Here is a 17,849-nt window from a genome sequence, read left to right as displayed (position 1 = left end):
GACCCTTCTCCTTCCGGGTTCTCCTGGGGACGTTGCCCCGATGGCCTGAGAAGTTCTGCAATCTGATGCCTCCTCCGGGCTGCTCACATAATGGTGTCCACAGGGGGACCAAGAGTAACTTCATGGTCAACCATGACCAGCAGGAATCTACTCACTCTACTAATGTAAACATTACCTTAAAAATGTTTTCTTGCTATAATTACAATTCCATCAGCATATCCATTTTCAGAGAAACCAGGTCAGCTGCTGAATAAAAATTATTCCAGTCAGTGATGTTCAGTGTCACAAGGGTGACTCCATGGTCACAAATGAAGACCAAGTATCCAGGTTTGTGTCCTTGTTGACTTGTATCTACAGTCCTCAGGATCGGGCAAACACCTTGCCATTGACCCTCTGTCATAGGCTTGAAACCCCTTCACACAATGCCCTGAAAGCATCTGACTCTCGCTATCTGGTTGCCCCTCCCAATACCAACCATGTGTACCAACCAGTCTCCCTGATGTGAATCTCAAGCAATGGCCACTTCTCACTGCCTTCCTTGTTTGGTCAGCGGTGGCAGAACCTCCACACTTCTCTCCAGGTAACTACACATAAAAGACACATTTTTACTGCTTCTGAACCTCTGGGCTAAGATCAAATACAAAAGGAAAGTTTGAAGGAGCTCCCTGCTCACTGTCTATTTCATTTTCACTTGTTGTTTTAGAAGAAACCTAATCATTCTTGCTAAAAGTAAAAGGATACTATAAGGTCATTCATTAAATCAAAAACTCATGCTATCATTTTAAGTACCAGAAGTTTGTTCTTGTCACTTTGGGCCTGACTCCAAATACGTATCTTTTTTTTTAATTTAATTTTATTTTTTTATTTTATGTGTATGCATGTACTGCCTGCATGTAGGTAAGTGCACCTGTGTCATGCAACGCCCGCGGAGGTCAGAAGAGGCTGTCGGATCCCCTGGGACTGAAGTTACAGACAGTTATTAGCTACCATGTGGGTGCTGGGATTCAAATCTGGATCTTCTGCAAGTACAACCAGTGTTCTTAACTGCTGAGCCATCTCTCCACCCCCCAAATATGTATCTTAATCTTGAATTTTTTGTGTTCTATTTGGTTCATTTAACAATTAACTTTTGCCAACCATTTCTTAGATGGACAGATGCAGTAGCACGCCACATGAGTAATAAGCTTGATCACTGACCCCAGAGCTGTAAAGGAATGCTCACGTAACTGCTGAAGAAGGGGAAACAACTGTATAGAAATAAAACCAAACTACAGCAGTCCAATGGACTGAACGCTCTTTGCTCTTGGACTGCTTTTTCAAACCATGTGAACTTGTGTACAGGGCTCTTACCACATTGTGCTTCTCAATTATCTCCTCTCTTGGACCAGCAGTCATCCTGCAACTCAGCAGAGTGCCAATATAGAATCCGTCTATCTCTCCTTACATGTCCCATGGGGGACACTTTCTAAGCATGGACCATCCTGTCATTGTAGCAGTCACTGTGAAAATGCTGGGAATATTAAACAATAAACAAAAGGCCAGCATTCAAATGGAAAGCTGGAGTCTGGGGAAAGGGGTGGGAGGTGGAAGAAAACACCCTGACCTGTAGGCTCTCTGGTCCTCTATGCTCTGCAAAGAAGGGGCATGACTACTCATTACTATTACCTAAGTCGTGACCTACTATTCAGTACTTTAAAAAGAGATACAGGTCTGAAAAGCAGCATGAAGTTTTGGCAATAGCTGTTTAGCGCAAAGGCTTTTAAGGTAACCAGCAGATCATAAGCAATGATAAGGCATCTGGTCAACCTCTGGAAAGCCTCCTCCTCCAAACCTGGCCTCTGCTACTTTTGTATTCTGGAGACACAGAGTCTCCAGCAGCTGAGAGACAAAGACGGAACATAACAATCCTAAAGTGAATGAGGAAGGTTAGACCTGGCCCAGTTTCCTGAGTCTCCCTGCTGTGAATCTCAAGCAATGGCCACTTCTCACTGCCTTCCTTATTTGGTCAGGGGCAGCAGACAGACATTCTTCTGAGCCCACAGGTAGGAGGGTATGACTAGCAAACAAGAGCCATGGCTCTATTCAGTAGTAGGAGAGGAAAAGAATAATCCTTCAGGAAAGATGATTAATCAGAAGGTTTATCCCTGTACCTGATATGCCAAGTATCAGAAGACAAACCCTGAATAGAAACAGACTCATCTTTCACAAGCTTCTGCCATTTGTCACCGCTACATCTCATGAAGGCCCACTTGTCTCTCAAAGCTATGATAAACCTTAAAGAAAGAAAAGTCAGGGAAGCCACAATGACAAGAGCTTTGTTCCCCCAAGGACAGTCACTCAGGAAACTGTCACTGTTCAGAAGATATCTTCATTCCTGCTGAGATCACCAGAGGGAGCCTCCTTCTCCTCAGTCCAAGCTGCTTTGACAGATACAAGGTTGTCGAAGAGCACTGACTTCCCAGAGCTGGACGCTGGGCAGGAATTCCAAAGCTGTTCTCGCTCATCACCAGCAGTCAGCAACTTCAGGGGAACAGCACTTGACAATACACCCTTCCAGCAAAAGACACCTCACCTCAGATCTCCCAGCTCTGCACCTAATTGTTCCCAGCAGGACAGAGACATTGCCATGGTGTTTATATAAAGTCATGTTGGTCTCCCATAAGTCTGGCCATATTCTTTAACCCCGACCAAACCAAACTCCTTTTAGCTCAAGTCGCATTCCCCTTACAAAAAGCTTTTACAAAGAGAAATGGGAAGTGCAGTGTTGAAATAAGAGCTACCTAAGTTTCCTCACTAGTCTGCTACTAAAAGTGAAGAAGATACAAAATCACTCTAGTCCTCTACAGAAGCAATAAAGCCCTAGCAGAGTGAAGCTCGTCTTACAGGCTCAGGTTAAAGCTCCAGAGGGCACTGGAGCAATGACTCAGTCATTAAGAGCACTGACTGTTCTTGCAGAGGACCCCGGTTCAATTCCCAGCATGCACATGGTGGCTAACAACCGTCTGTAACTCTAGTTCCAGGGGTCCAATGCCCTCTTCTGACCTCCATGGGCACTGCACAACAAGGGCGTGCCTACCTACATGCAGGCATTACACTCATACATATAAAATAAAAATAACAAATAAATATTTTATTTTTTAAAAAAAGACCCCAGAGGAACCACACTCATCCACCCAGAGAGAGAGAGAGAGTTCTGAAATCTCTTACATGAAAGTCTTCCAGAAGACTCAATCAAATCGGTCCAATGTAATCTTCCACCAGTGATGCTCCAGTCACCAAGGACAGGGTTGGAAACACAATATCCTCCTGTGTTACCCTAACTAAGCACCACTTCTCACCTTAAGGATTTACAGTAGGAAAGGAATCAGATAACTCTAGACCTTCTTTCTTTCCTCGGGTAATTGAACTTTGTGACAGGAAAAGAAAACACAACTGGTCCTCCTTACCCATGGATTCTGTGTGTACAGATTCACGTACTATCTGAGAAGAATTTGTGGCTTCAACATCAATACTGCTGGGACCACTACCCAGACATTCACAGACAAGTGCAGAAAGTTTGAGTCTCCTGGGTGCACATTCCCAGCTGAGGTCCAGTTCTCAGAAAGCCCTTTGTCACAGATGTCCTACTGTAACTCAGTGCCACATAATCTACTTAGTGACACATTTGGTGCATGTTTGTATTTCTGTATAAATGTATGTATCTGTATCTGTGTTTGTGGGTGTACACTGTGTGGATGCTGGACCTTAACTAGATGTTGTTCCTCAACTGCTAATGCTCTGGTTTTCAAGACAGGGTCTCCTTATTGGTCTGGAAGGCATTAATTAGGCTAGGCTGGCTGCCCAGAAAGCACATCGGGCCATCTCCTCCTCGGCGCTGGGATTACAAGCATGCATCATCACCTGGCCTTTTTACATATGTTCTTAGGATCAAACTCAGCCATCATGCTAGCACATAAGCATCTAACCAACTGAACCATCCTCCCACCTCACTTTAGTATTTTTTCCTAGGGATTAGTCTGCTAAAAACGGCCCCAAGAACAGTGCTGACATGTGTTCTAGTAGTCCTGAGTACAAGAAAGCTGTGATGTCCCTTCCAAGAAGACACACGTATTAGGTAAGCATCATTTCAGGTAGTAATTAGTGTCATTGGTCAGAAGGTTAAAAAAAAATAAGGCTGGAGGCATGGCTCAGTGGGTAGGGGCAGATCTCCAGCACCCATATAAGCTGGGTGTGGCCATGCACACCTTTACCTCATCACTGGGGGATGCAGAGGCAGGAAGATTACTAGGGCTTGCTGGTCAACCAGTCAAGCCTGAACAAACGGGTGAGCTCCGTGTCTACTGAGAGACCCTGCCTGGGGATGAAGGGAATAAAGCGGAGCCTGGTAAAGCCGGACACCTCATGTCTTCCTCCGGCCTCTTCAGGCAACACATGAGTGCAGGAAGCTGCACATACATGCATACACACACAAGCACATGTGTGCAAGAACCCACACACACATGCATGCACACACATGCACAGAAGTACATGAGTGCAAGAAGCTGCACACACATATATACACACACAAGCACATGTGTGCAAGATCCCCCATACACATGCATACACACACATGCACATGAATACAAGAACCTACACACCCATGCATGCACACACACACACAGAAGTACATGAGTGCAAGAAGCTGCACACACGTATACATACACACAAGCACATGTGTGCAAGAACCCGCACACACCTGCTTACACAGAGACACACACAGGCACATGAATGCAAGAATCCACACACCCATGCATGCACACACACATACAGAGTACGAGTCAAGAACCCACACACACACGCATGAATGTGTGCACGTGAATGCAAGAATCCACACACCCATGCATACGCACACGTACACACACACACACACACACACAGAGGTACATGAGTGCAAGAACCTGCATACACATGCATACACACACACACACACACACACACACACACAATGTACTAAGTAAGGTGTCCTTAACAAAGGCATCCATAAATAAGTTTAATTACTGGCCAATTGATAAAATATTGTGGCCAATCTAACCCCTCTGATTCCCCTCAGAGCAATGGTTCTGTATTTGTGAGCTCAGATGTTCACAGACTTCAGCACAAATACCACAGAGAACGGAATGAACGGTACATGCTGAAGAGCACAAGCTACAGCACTTGCTCCCCAGATCTGCACAGAATATCACAGGCTGATGAGGGAAAAACGCAGGACCCAGCAGGTAGAGCACAGGTCACAGAAGACCAGCCAGCTCCAGCGCACAGAGGGAGATACAGGGTCAGGGAGCAGGACCTGGAAGACACAGCTACCCACTCATTCTCAAAGCACACAGTGGTTCTGTGTCTCAGAGCAGCACATCACTCACCTTGCTACCAGCAAACTGGGACAGTCCTGCGAGCCTGGCTGTCTGGCACTAACCACCATGGGCCCAGAGCTCTGTGAGTCAGCCTGCTGTGAAAACCACACCCTTCAGGAACAGAAATCTGGGCAATTACTAGGCATCAGGGATGATGAGCTGGAGGCTAAGGTCACTTGTGGAATGAGAGCCCAGGCTTTGGCTCTCAAGACGCCTTCTGGCTTTCATTACAAATGCTGTATGAACCACATCCTCCAGTTCTCATTAAAGAATGACGATCTTTGTTCCCTGGATTTAAGCAATGATTACAACCGAAGGAGTTGATTGTGTCTCATTATACTCAAGATAATATATTCCTGATGATACAGGCTGTTAGCTTGAATCTCCAAATACCAATACAGGTCATGCGGGCCCATTGAACATCCTCTTGTCTGTTATGCAGCAACTAGGAAAAGGTGTTCCTAATACACAATACAGAGAAACTGGGAAACCAGCACAGAACAGCAAGCACTGTTTGTTTGTTTGATTGACTTTTCCCAATCCAGGAATATCTTACCTTAATTTAATCGAGTCTCTCTAGTACACAGAGATCTTTAATATTTAAAAAGCAAAACAAAACAAAAAGCAAAGAAATTCAAAAATGTCACAAAATAAAAAGAGAGGAATCCTTTGCTTTACTGCTTCACAGTTACCTTAAGCTCTCTCTTCCAGCTGAGCCTCCTCTGCATTATAATCTTACGAACTATAACCACCCCCTCTAGTGTGGAACTGACGTCCTTTTAAACCAACCTCCTTCCTTTAGGATGACAAAAAAAAGACAAAAACAAATCTTCAGTATCTTTTTCCACCTCCACTTCCACAGTCAATTTCCAGAAGAAAGTGAACCAGAGTAAGGGAACAGTTCCTCTGTGTTGACATAAATAAAATAGGCTCATGAGGGGCTAGAGAGATGGCTCAGCAGCTAAGAGCACTGGCTGCTCTTGCAGTGGACCCGGGGTTGGATTCACAGCTCCCACATGGCAGCTAACAACCATCCCTAACTCCAGTTCCGACACCCTCTTCTGTTCCCTCCTGCAGTGCTACCTACATGCAAGCAATACACTCATTCACATAATAAATGAATAAATAAATAAATAAATTTTAAAAACATGCTTATGAATGAAGGAACATGCACACTCCTCTCCTAGGGCATAAATAATTACTACAGTGACAACAAAGCTGTAACTTAGTAACTCCAAATGCACTCATAAAGAAAATCAGAATTTATCAAGTTGATAATGAACGATCAAACTCAAATGTTAGAGGTAGGAAATCAGATTTCATCCTAACAGCATCAGACATGGCTTCTTCTGGTCCAGCTTCCAAAGGCTTTAGTTGTTAGGAACTGAACCCACTTCTCTGGGAGTCCCAGTTCCTTATCATATCCACACATTTCCAAAGAGAGCTGCAAGGCAGCAAGGCAATATCCTCTGCTGAAATCAAATGAAGAGGAAAGAACTTTCAAACTAGAATCTAGCAATCCTGCATAACAAACCACAATTTTTTTAATGAATATTCCATTTGACTTTTCAGCCTAACCTGGCTCTAAAAATTCCTTGATCTCTACTAATACCAGATGTGTGTCAGTTAACAGATCTTTAAGCAGATTCAGGGACAACGGAAAGGGTTCCTGGTCTGACTAAAACCTACACCCTTTCTTTCCAAAACGCAAGGGTACATTGGCAGGAGAGACGCTGCCTAAGAGCCTCCAATGCACAAAGAATGCACGGAAGACCATCGAAGAGAGGGAGGATACAGGGAAGCACACGGAATCAAGTCTGCCTCGTGTCTCGGCTTCTGACAGCAGAAGCAGCCCTTTGTTTCAGAGGCCTGTGGTTTCAGGACTTAGATGGACCATAATCCAAATAGAAGTATGTCTTTCTGGGTTCCCTGCAGAATTTCTACTCACCAGCTCCATCTTCCTGAGAGCTAGACCTTGCTATGCAGCTCCACAAAGGGCTGCTGTGTCCCTCCACAGACAGGAAAAGAACTGTGTGACACTATCTCACTCTGCCTCCTTGAAAAGTGTAGGCTCGCTGCTGAAACCAGCTGCCAATAATCTCTCAGAAAAGCATCGGGCTGCAGGCGAGGACAGAGACGTGGGTGTGGGGCTTGGTAATTGAAGCGAAGTACCACACATAACTGTAAAAAAACTCAAAGCCCTAACTGCCAAGGAACTGAAGGAGAAAGACAGGAAGAACGGGAAAGGACAGTTGAATGGACATTTCTGGGGAGCAGACCCAGGGCCACAAAAGACACCTGTGACTTTAGAGCTAACCAACAACAGATGTGTCCACGATCTTGGACTCCCCCATTCCTTCGCCCAAGTCCTCATGCAGCCCAACTGGACCCCAAACCACAAAGGGACTGGAGGAGAAAAGGGAGGGGCTGAGTCAGTCAGTCAGCTGCAATAACAAAGGCAGAGGGCTCAAACCACAAAAGCTTTTAAAAATAAACACTGTAATTCAAGGCATAGGGTGGGGGAGGCCATAACCAGGTCTGAGGAAACTTCAAGAAGCACTGGATCTCATCAGACATCATTTCAAAAAGCCACTGGAAATTGCCATTCCAAGAGGTGTTTAAAAGACAACAGAGGGGCCTCCCTTCCCTGAGGAGCAGCATCAGAGAGCTCTTCAGAGAAACCAGGCCTGCTCAGACTGCTCCACAAAGGAGCCAGACTCGCTTTCATCTCCCCACACAGACTCCCTTCCTCAAAGCCCCCAGGATACTGCAAGTTTTCTAGAGTTTTAATACCCACCCATTCCCCCAAATGTTCTAACTCCATCCTAGAGAACTGGCCCAAATATGAACCTACTTCAGACCTTTGGAGAAATAAGTGGTCTAAAAAGCCAAGTGCCCCTAACTTCAATTGCTGAATGTACAAACTATGCCCTAGACTTTCCCAAGATACTTAAAAGGAAAGGGAACACGCAACGGGTCTGAAGAGGCAAGCTACCCCACACTCCTCTCTTCAAGAAGATGCTCAGAAGCACTACAAGAAAGAAAATGGCTCCATCACTGAGTTCCAAGGAGGCCACCTGTTTGGGCTGCATAGTAGAGATCCTCTGCACCGTTTCGTTGACTTTTTTGAGGTTTTCTTTTTGTCGAAAAGGAACAGCTGGAGCGGGAGCGGTGGCCCAGCAGTTATGCACACTGGCCGCTCTTGCAAAGGACCCAGGTTCAATCCCCAGAACCCACACGACAGTTAACGACTGTCTGTAACTCCAGTTCCAGGGGATCTGACTCCCTCTTCTGACCTCCACCTTGGGCATTGCACAAATGGCTGCACTTACATACATGCAGGCAATACACTCATAAACATAAAAAATAAAAAATTAATTAAAATATATTTTATTTTATTTTTTAAATGGAACAACAGCAACCGGGTTGCAGGTCAATGTTAAGGCTTCGACAACAAGCGACTGGACAGCTTCAGGTGTCACCCTGACACACCTGGGAAGAGGGACACTCCTTGGAGGATTTCCTCTATTGGTCTGGCCTGTGGGCATGTCTGCAAGGCATTTTCTTGATTGTAGAGTTATGGGGAAAGAGGAGGGGGGAGGGAGGAGGAGGGGAAGGGGGAGGGGGAGGGTGCCACCCTGGTCGGTGGTGCCACCCTGGTTAAGGGGGAGCTGGGGGTGGGGTCCTGGGATGTATAAGAAAGCAGGCTGAGCACAGGCCATAGGAGCAAGCCAGTAAGGAGCGTTCCCCCATGGTCTGTGTTTCAGGTTCTTGCCCTGACTTCCCTCAGTGATGAACTGTGACCTGGGAGACATAAGAGAAAATAAACGCTTTCCTCCCCAGGTTGGTTTTGGTCAGTGTTTTCATCACAGCAATTGAAAGTAATGAGGACACCGAGTTCCTGCCTCCACATTGCAACTCAGTGAACCTTCAGTATCATTACCGCCATAACAAATAGGATGATTTGTGACATGGGGAGGGGAAGGCCAAACATGTCAGGGTCTTTACTCTGTGGGACTGAGTCCACATCTACCCTGAGTTTCATGGCTTATTATGAAAAAATGAGACCTCTGCATATCTGAGAATTTAATTTTTCTCCGGTATTTTGGGAATACAAAGACTCATTTATTCTTAACACGGATATTATACCTTTCTCCTAGCAACTTTTCAAGCTAAAAATTTAAAACATTAATTTGATGCTCTTTTAGGTCACACATCCTAAAGAGGTCACAGGATAAGACTTTGAAATGAAACACAAAAGGAAAGAAAATGGAGGTCTGAAAATCAACACGTCTATTATTTGAGGGTAAGGAGAAACAGTTTCAAGTCACAAAGTGTAAAGGCACTCTGATGACAGAGCGACCCATTTGGTTCTTAATGATAGCACTTCTGTTCTGAGTCTTCAAGTCTGTGACCTTCTAAATGTCTGAGTAGCCTTGCAACTTTCCTAAGGTTTCTGTATGACACAGAAAGAATAAGTCTGAGATCAAGACAAGGGTTTGCCACTGACACCCTTGCCACAAAGTTTTAGATGTCCAGCCACGTGAACACATAAGCCATAAGCTTGTTAACAGCATATGAATCCTAGGCACTCAGCACTCAGTCACAGGTAACCCAGCATGAACACACTAAGCTTACATGGAGACGGTCCAGCAAGCCACAGAAGGCATCAACAAACTGCTCTGGGTCTACAGGAAGAATCTGGGCACTGAAACTCCAGGGAAGGGTGAGACAAGGCGTTAGGACCTGAGCCCCACATCGAGTCAAGTTGCTGAAACGCATCACGAGTCCTGAACTGCAGTGCCAGCTAGGGAGTATGTAGTATCGAGTACGCAGTGAGACCCAGTGACTGATGTCACAAGCTAAGAGGCTCCTGTGCAGGAAGTCTCATTTTATGATTAGAATTGTATCCAGAGAAGCATGCCTTAAAGCCCCACAGATGACTCCAGCTTCCGACAGGAGGTGAACTATGCTAGACGGAAACTAACTCAAAGAATCTTAAAAGATTCACCTGTTATTTGATCTAGTTTCATGAGAATATGCACACTAGAAATATTATCAGACACCACTGTGATATGCATAGTGTATAAGCAAGGTAGTAACCAATTTGGTAGTTAACCAAAGCTAACGTCCAATTTCACTTTTTTCTTGATTTGTCTATAGTCATGTTGTTGGCATCAAACTTTAGAAATCCTCCTAAAAAGTCTTTAATGGGTCATGTTTCAGACAGATTTTAAGGGGATTTTCACTCCACTGCCTCTTCATGTTCATACATGATCCCCTCTCCTGGAGACCAAATAGTACCTTTGACTTGCTTCTATCTAGTTGAAATCAGCAAAGATGGATTACATACCTGATTACTTTGCACATTCCTGCCCGTGTCTTTCTCTCCCTCACTGGCTTTTGGAAATGGCCAATCTGGAGAAAGCCACATAACAATGAAGCCTCTAGTAAGAAACTGAAACCCTCATTCTTACAACCCCAAAGAGATAAAGTCTACTAACAGCCCCTGCAAGCCCTCCAAAAGATCCTCCCCCATTCAGATAAAAGTCCTGCCAATTAACTGCCCTTGACTGCAGCCTTGCAGAAAGCCCAGCTAAGCCACATGTAGATGCCCACCCCACAGAAGAGGTGAGCTCTGCTTTAAGCACCAAGTTTATTATAATTTTGTTACGTATTCCTACATCACTGGTACAGGTCATTCACACCCAAGCGGTTTATAATCAAGTGAGTTCGTTGAAAAGCTATAAAAGATTGTTCAACTTAACAGTTTTATAACAAACTATGGTATATGTTTCAAATGTCTGATTTTATAATATTTTTATAATAACATAAAATCAGGTAAGGCAGATAGTCACTCTTAGCTTTTGAGTAGTTCTAAAGAAAGCAAAGCCTTAAGCAAATAAAAGAAACAAAAGAAGATCAAAGCTTTAACGTCTGATCATTCTAATGACATAAATGAAGACTATGGTTGTTGGGCGCAGATGTGTCCCAGGGAGTGCCACACTGTGTAAAGAGAACTCTCATTGCATCTCGAAGGTCCTCTAGGCACAGGAGCCTTGAATTATCACAACAGACAAAACAAATGGATTGTTGAGAATCCTGTCCAGCTGAGAAGTGGAAATGGTACTACAGTGCCAAACAGGCCAAAGACTGCACCGGATGACGTGAGGACTTCAATTAGAAACTGAAAAACTCGGTTCTTCCCTGCCAAATAACGCTGCAACCAGGATGGAGCACACACGTGTGTGAGTAGAGAAGCAGCATGGAGCACACACGTGTGTGAGTAGAGGCCCATCGTCATCATATAGCAGAATCAAACCTGCAGTTGTGGAACACAGCACATCACTCCAGCTCTGCTGGTCATACTTACTGTCAACCTGATGGAATCCAGAGTCACCTGGGAAGAAGAAGCCTCAACTACAGAATTACTTCGATCAGACTGGCCCATAGACGTGTCTATACAGCTCTGTCTCAGTTGCTAATTGACGTGGTGGGCCCAGCCAGCTGTGGGTGGTGCCATCTCTAGGCAGGTGGTCCTGGGCTATATGAGAAAGCCCATTGGCCAGTGTCAAGCCAGTGAGCAGCATTCTCCCTGGTTTCTGCTTCAATTTGCAACTGCACTCCTGCTCTGACTTCCTTCAGTGATAGACTGGGACCCAGAAGAGTCAGCCAAATGCAGACTTTCCTCTCCAAGTACTTTTGGTCAGTGTTTTATCACAGCAACAAAAAACCACACTGTAACCCCAGCACATCTTGCTAACACCCTTTCCTGAAGGACAAATCTTTTAAAAAGATTAATTGTGTGGACTTAACTATACAACCATACATACAGAAACAATGTTAGCATGGTCCTTAAGAGGCCACCATATAAGATGAAGGAAACCTTTTTTTTGAACTTAAAAAACAACCTAAACAGTCTGGCTTGTTTACATATATAAACAGACATACATACACTCCTGAAGTCCACTGATATTATCTGTGCCCAGGAAGGGAGTCCATCCTCTCCTATAACCTGCTAGTTTTTCTAACCAGGAAGCCAGGGGCTATACCAAAAAAGGTAGTAAGTGTCAATGTCTTTATCATGTCTTTATCATGACCTTGCAGGCTTTGATGATTGCACTGTTCCCTGAGGTCCGGGATTCAAAGGCATTCATGTTACAACAGGCTCAGAAATTCCTCTATTATCTGAGAGCCCCTGTGTCCTGCCCTCAAGCCTGGTTAAACCTTCAGTAAGTTTCCTCATAATAACTCAAAAATATGGATGTAACTTCCAACTCCATGTTCAAGAGGATTTGGCATTGTAGGGGAATGGTCTTTGTTTGTCTTGAACAAGAAAGTTTTGTTTGGGAAAGATAGTTAAGTAAAACTCAGAAGGGATTCTCAAACATAAAGCAGGGACTCTTATGCAAATAAAAGTTATCTGTAACAGCCAAAAAGTGGAGGAAAATTTTGTGATAAACTGCACCAAGATAGTTGCTTTATATTAAAAAAAAAAACAAAAAAAAAAACAACCAATAACAACAAATCTATGGTAGTGTCTGAAAACTAAAAGGTGTAAAGAGGACAAGTTAGCAAGATATCAACAATCATGAGTTATTTTCATAGCATAGCAAGTTACTATTTTTTACTAAACTTAGTTGCAGTCTACCTATAAAGAAAGGCTCTTTTATTTTGGGCCTGAAGTAAACACAGTATAGTTGCGACAAAAATAAAGCAGCCAGAATATAAACAATACGAAGTGGGAAAAACAAACAAACCAAAACTCTCTAAAAAGGGACACTCCCATTTTGCGGAAGAATTATAGCTTCAGCAGGTGTTCTGAGCCCCCGCGGCGGCCCCCACCAGCGCCCTGGGCTCTGCCTCAGAGCACTGCTCTCCCCTCCAAGAAAACCAAGGAGTGGAAACGCAAGGTCCGGCTGCAGTGCTGGTAGCAGACACCGAGACAGCCGAAGTTCGTCCAAACCTGCAGATGAAACAGCCCAACCTGGATGCCAGGTGTTTCCCATCTGGCCCTGGTGGAGCAGCAACACCCCTCATGCCTGGTGCTGCCCCTCAGGCCTGGTGCTGCCCCTCATGCCTGGTGCTGCCCCTCAGGCCTGGTGCTGCTCCTCATGCCTGGTGCTGCCCCTCATGCCTGGTGCTGCCCCTCATGCCTGGTGCTGCCCCTCATGCCTGGTGCTGCTCCTCATGCCTGGTGCTGCCCCTCATGCCTGGTGCTGCCCCTCAGGCCTGGTGCTGCTCCTCATGCCTGGTACATTTTATGCCATTCAGAATGTTATCTGTGCTAACTGCTTTATATGCTGCAGTCTAAGGGGAAAATCCACAAACTCTTTTAAAAACAGGGATGCAACCCTAATTATTTGAAGCCAGGTAACACTGCTGTGAGGCTCTCCTGTGCTTTTCAGGGTGTTGAGCAGCACCTCTGGCTTCCACTCTTCACACACCATTAGAATCCCTTCCCGCCCTGAATTGTGACATCAAAAGCATCATCAGACATTACGAAAGGTCCTCTAGGAAAGAAAATTGCCCTTGATTAAAAAACACTGTGCTGGGCTTGTATCACAGCCTACTCTGCAAAAGCAGCACAGACACATGCCGTCTACTTGCTGTCCTTGAACTCTCTGGAAGATAAACAGCTACATGCAAAGACAGTAGCCAAAACAGTCCCTGGGCTCCCATCTTTCAGGAAAAAAAAACTGTTCATTTCCACATCCACATTCTACCAACTTGGGAAAGTTATGCAAAGAAACACACACTCTTAATTGTGCCCATCCCTGAAGAGGGACTCAACACACACATGCTCTGCTCTGAATTATTTACCTTACTTTCATACCCATTTTAATTGTTTTTTAAATAATTTTATCAACGTTCCCACATTTTTGTCATGTTTTTAAAGTCATGTATTTTTAAATATGTTTCATGTGAATTTTTAGTAAATTACAGTGCAAGCAGAATCTGCAATCCATCTAAAGTGCCTCAGCCTCCATGGAGGGAGTGGGGCCCAAAGTCTCCAGTGCCAACTAGCCAGAGGCAGCCTCAGCCCTGGCACTGAAGAATGTTGACCATCACTCCCTACCCTGAGTGGAAGCCAGATTTGGGAGAAATTGCCAGCAGTGTCCACAGGAGGGCTTTTGCTGCATGCTAACCCACCCTGAGTCCTGAGGGTCAGAATCCTCTAAAATGAAGGTTGATCAAGTCTCGCAGTCAGTCTGCAGCTATTGGCCATGGTTAGTGGCCATGAATAGATGGCCTTGAGGTGTGCACGTCTGCCCTGCCTATGTCCCCAGTAATCCCTACTCAGGTTTCAGTGCATTGTTAGTTTGGGGACCCCAAACGCCCTTCATCCAGAATGAGCTATAAAATTACATGATACGGGGCTGATTAGCTCTGGGTTCTGGCTTCCCTCAGAGTCAATAAGGAAATGTCAAAATGTAGAGCCATAGACCCACACCAGACTCACTGATTCCGCAGATCATAGGAGAAGACATAGAATCCTAGCATCAGCAGGTACCAGGCAAACCGTTCGACACTCTCTGCTTATCTGTGTATCAACATTTCTAGAATGTCTTTAGTTTTCAGGTTAGAATCAGAATATTATACAAAACAGAGTAACAATCCAATTTAACAACTTTTCCAAAGGGGACCCCATGGTTAGTCCCAAAACAGGAGAAACTTATTCATTCTTTTTTTATTCTTTAAGTGTTCTAAGTGTCCATGATGTGTCAAGATATGGTTAATATACTCAGTTGCAGTCCATAGAGTTACTGCCAGGCAGGCATGCATTATCCTACAACATGCTGCATCTTGAGGCAAAAAACTAGTCACCCCCAGAGTGAGGAAGCCACATCGAAGCAGTTTCAGGGATCAGGAAAAGGAGTCTGACGAGCCTGAACAGATGTTCAGTGGGAAGTTTAGAGTGGCTCAAACACAAAGCACACTAGAGGGAAATCCAGAGGGAAGAGGGAAGGTGCAGGTTAAAAACTGTGCTGCTACTAACCCGTGACCTCACCACTGCTGTGACTGAACTCTCACAGGATCTTCTGGACCCCAGGTCCCCAACTTCCCTTTTTCTTTAAGCGCTTACCTAAGAACACTTGCCATTGCAAATCCTTCCTCTGCACCTTTGGGATTCAGAACTCCCCCAACATCTTGCCCAGTTTACAACCTGCTTCATTCTAGCTCAAGGACCCAAGAGCCCTCCGTGTGAGGTGCCATTATCAGAAAAGATACGATGGCCTCTCTCTCAGCCTTGATGGGATGGCATAAGCCGACCTTTCATTAGCATCAGCAGCAAATGTAGATGTCTAATGAGACTGACCAACCGCCCTGGACTTCTTCCAAGATTTCCTACCACCAGAGCCTGTTTCTGTGCTTTGTTTCTGGGAAGCTGATGTCAGCCTGTCTCCCCTGTTGCAACAGTCTTGAATAAAGTCTTCCACTTCATTGACTGTACTGATACAATTCTTCTTGAACACCATTGAAGAGCCATTCACACACACAATGAAAGTCGTATCTTATTTATCTAAATGTGAAAAGTCAGAAGCTAGGGTAAAAGGACCAGAGTGATCCTGGAGGTCATATGAGCACCTGATCAGGCACCACTAGGAGGCATGGCCAAGCTAGCAGGAGCAAGAAGAGCCAGTAGGTCTGAGGAGAAGGCGGGTTTCACACGCTGAGTGCAGTTGAAGGGGTTGTAAAAGGTGAGGGAACCTCTGAGGTAGAATTGGGCAGGTGACTGACCCTCAAAGAAAGAAAAGAGTTCAAAATGGTTCAGATCCTTCTAGCTTGGGAAGCTATGCAAAGATAAGGAAATTCAATTAACAAGAAAGTGGATAAATGAATACGATCTGCTTGAAGTTACACTACAATTTTATTTTCAATATCCATCAGACAAACGTCAGAGCTCATGACCTAGGCTTAGTTTCACCTGTATGGTTGGCTGGTCCCTCTCACTTTCTCCACCCAGTATTAAAGAATCACTATCCACTCCCAAAGAGCATTTCTGAAACACTCTCTGGAGTCAGGGCCAAGAGGGAGAGTGCATTTTGAGATCAGTGTGTCTCAGGTTCACCACAGGAGTGGGCAGATGGGAGGGAGGGAGGCTGAGGTTAGACAGCAAGGCAGAGATGGTTGTCCTTACTCTAGCTGCGTTTCTAAGACAAAAGGCAAAGTGAATGTCCAAATCATCACTCTTCTCTAGAGGCAGAACTAGAGCCTCTCCTTCTATCAGAGGCAAAAGGATTCTGATGCCAAGAACAGGACCATGAGACACACAAAGCCCTCAGGGACCAGAAAGGCATCTATTGATTCCCAGGTTACTGACTGAGCACTGGCCACCTCCAGGCATTCACAGGAGGATGCCAAGGCTGTGCCTGGCCATGCAGCACTGTGGAACTGCACAGCTGGCCACGTGGGCCGACAGGGAAGAAATGCTGCCCGGCCCAGACTAGACCATTACCAGCCTGGGTGGTTTTTCCCCTTGGCAGAATCTAGTAAATACACCTCAGGAGTGGCTCAAAAAGAGTCAAGCTGGGGCAGGCAGCAGCAGCTCTGGGCCTAGCGGCAGGAGCCCAGGTGGGTGGAGGATCCAAGCAGGCCTCAGCCCGCCCTGGCATCCTGCCTACTGTAGGTTGATTCCTCCTAAGGAATTACTAAACACTACAAATAGGGAAACAGTGCAGATAAAAGTTTTACAGGTTTATTAGTAATAACACCATTCAGGGTACTCAAACTTCAAAGTCCTTTGACAAGCACACTCCAACTCACCCCAGTGAGCCAGGTGAGGAAATAGCAACAGTGGCAGCCACCTTAAGAGAATGAAGAACAGTGGCTCAGTGGTTAAGAACACTGGTTGTTCTTGCAGAAGACCTGGGTTCAAATCCCAGCACCCACATGGCAGCTAACAACTGTCTGTAACTCCAGTGCCAGGCGATCCAACAGTTTCTCTGCTGGCATTGCACGGCATGGGTGCACTTACCTACATCCTACATGCAGGCAATACACTCATACACATAAAAATAATTAATTAATAATAATTAATTAAAGAAAGAGTGGAGAACGAACAAATGTAAAAATGCAATAAGCTTTCCTTAGGCCACAGGGAACTCAGTGTGACTCCTATCTCGGGCTGTACTCAGCACAGCGAGCCACCCAGTGCCCCCACTGGCAAGCAATGCTCCCAAAACTTTCAGGAGGGCCAAAGAGTTGTTCACCATTCAAAGTACAGTCTGGGAGAGAGGTCGGTAACAGCAAATGGCAGTAACTCGCTAAATGAGCAGTGTCTGCCTTGAGATGCTGAGCAGACAGTCCATCCTGGACTGTGGACTGCTGGATAATGACAAGTCTCCAGCAGTAGACTGGCCTGTCTGGAGCACTTCCCTGACAGCAGCTCCTATAGCCTCATCTTTGCAGGACAGCTGAAAAGTTTAGGTACGGATGGGTGGAGTTTTGAAATTC

General features: G+C 45.2%; 1 protein-coding gene across 4 annotated transcripts in view; it reads right to left on the bottom strand.

The window, feature by feature from the left end:
• Positions 1 to 17,849, bottom strand: part of Sema5a (semaphorin 5A) — a 487,535-nt gene that overhangs the window by 386,461 nt on the left and 83,225 nt on the right. The window contains exon 1 of one of the 4 annotated variants that reach the window (XM_029565664.1): positions 7,339 to 7,434. The exons of the other annotated variants lie outside the window; for them this stretch is intronic. The gene's annotated coding sequence lies outside the window, so the exon portion shown is untranslated. Of the gene's footprint in view, positions 1 to 7,338; positions 7,435 to 17,849 lie in introns of those variants that run through there. 4 annotated transcript variants of the gene reach the window in all.

The sequence above is a fragment of the Nannospalax galili genome, unplaced genomic scaffold, assembly GCF_000622305.1.
Source record: "Nannospalax galili isolate Female #2095 unplaced genomic scaffold, S.galili_v1.0 scaffold698, whole genome shotgun sequence".
NCBI classification, from domain to species: domain Eukaryota; kingdom Metazoa; phylum Chordata; class Mammalia; order Rodentia; family Spalacidae; genus Nannospalax; species Nannospalax galili.
Note: the sequence above shows the minus strand (reverse complement) of the source record. Positions and strands in the feature narration are given on the sequence as shown.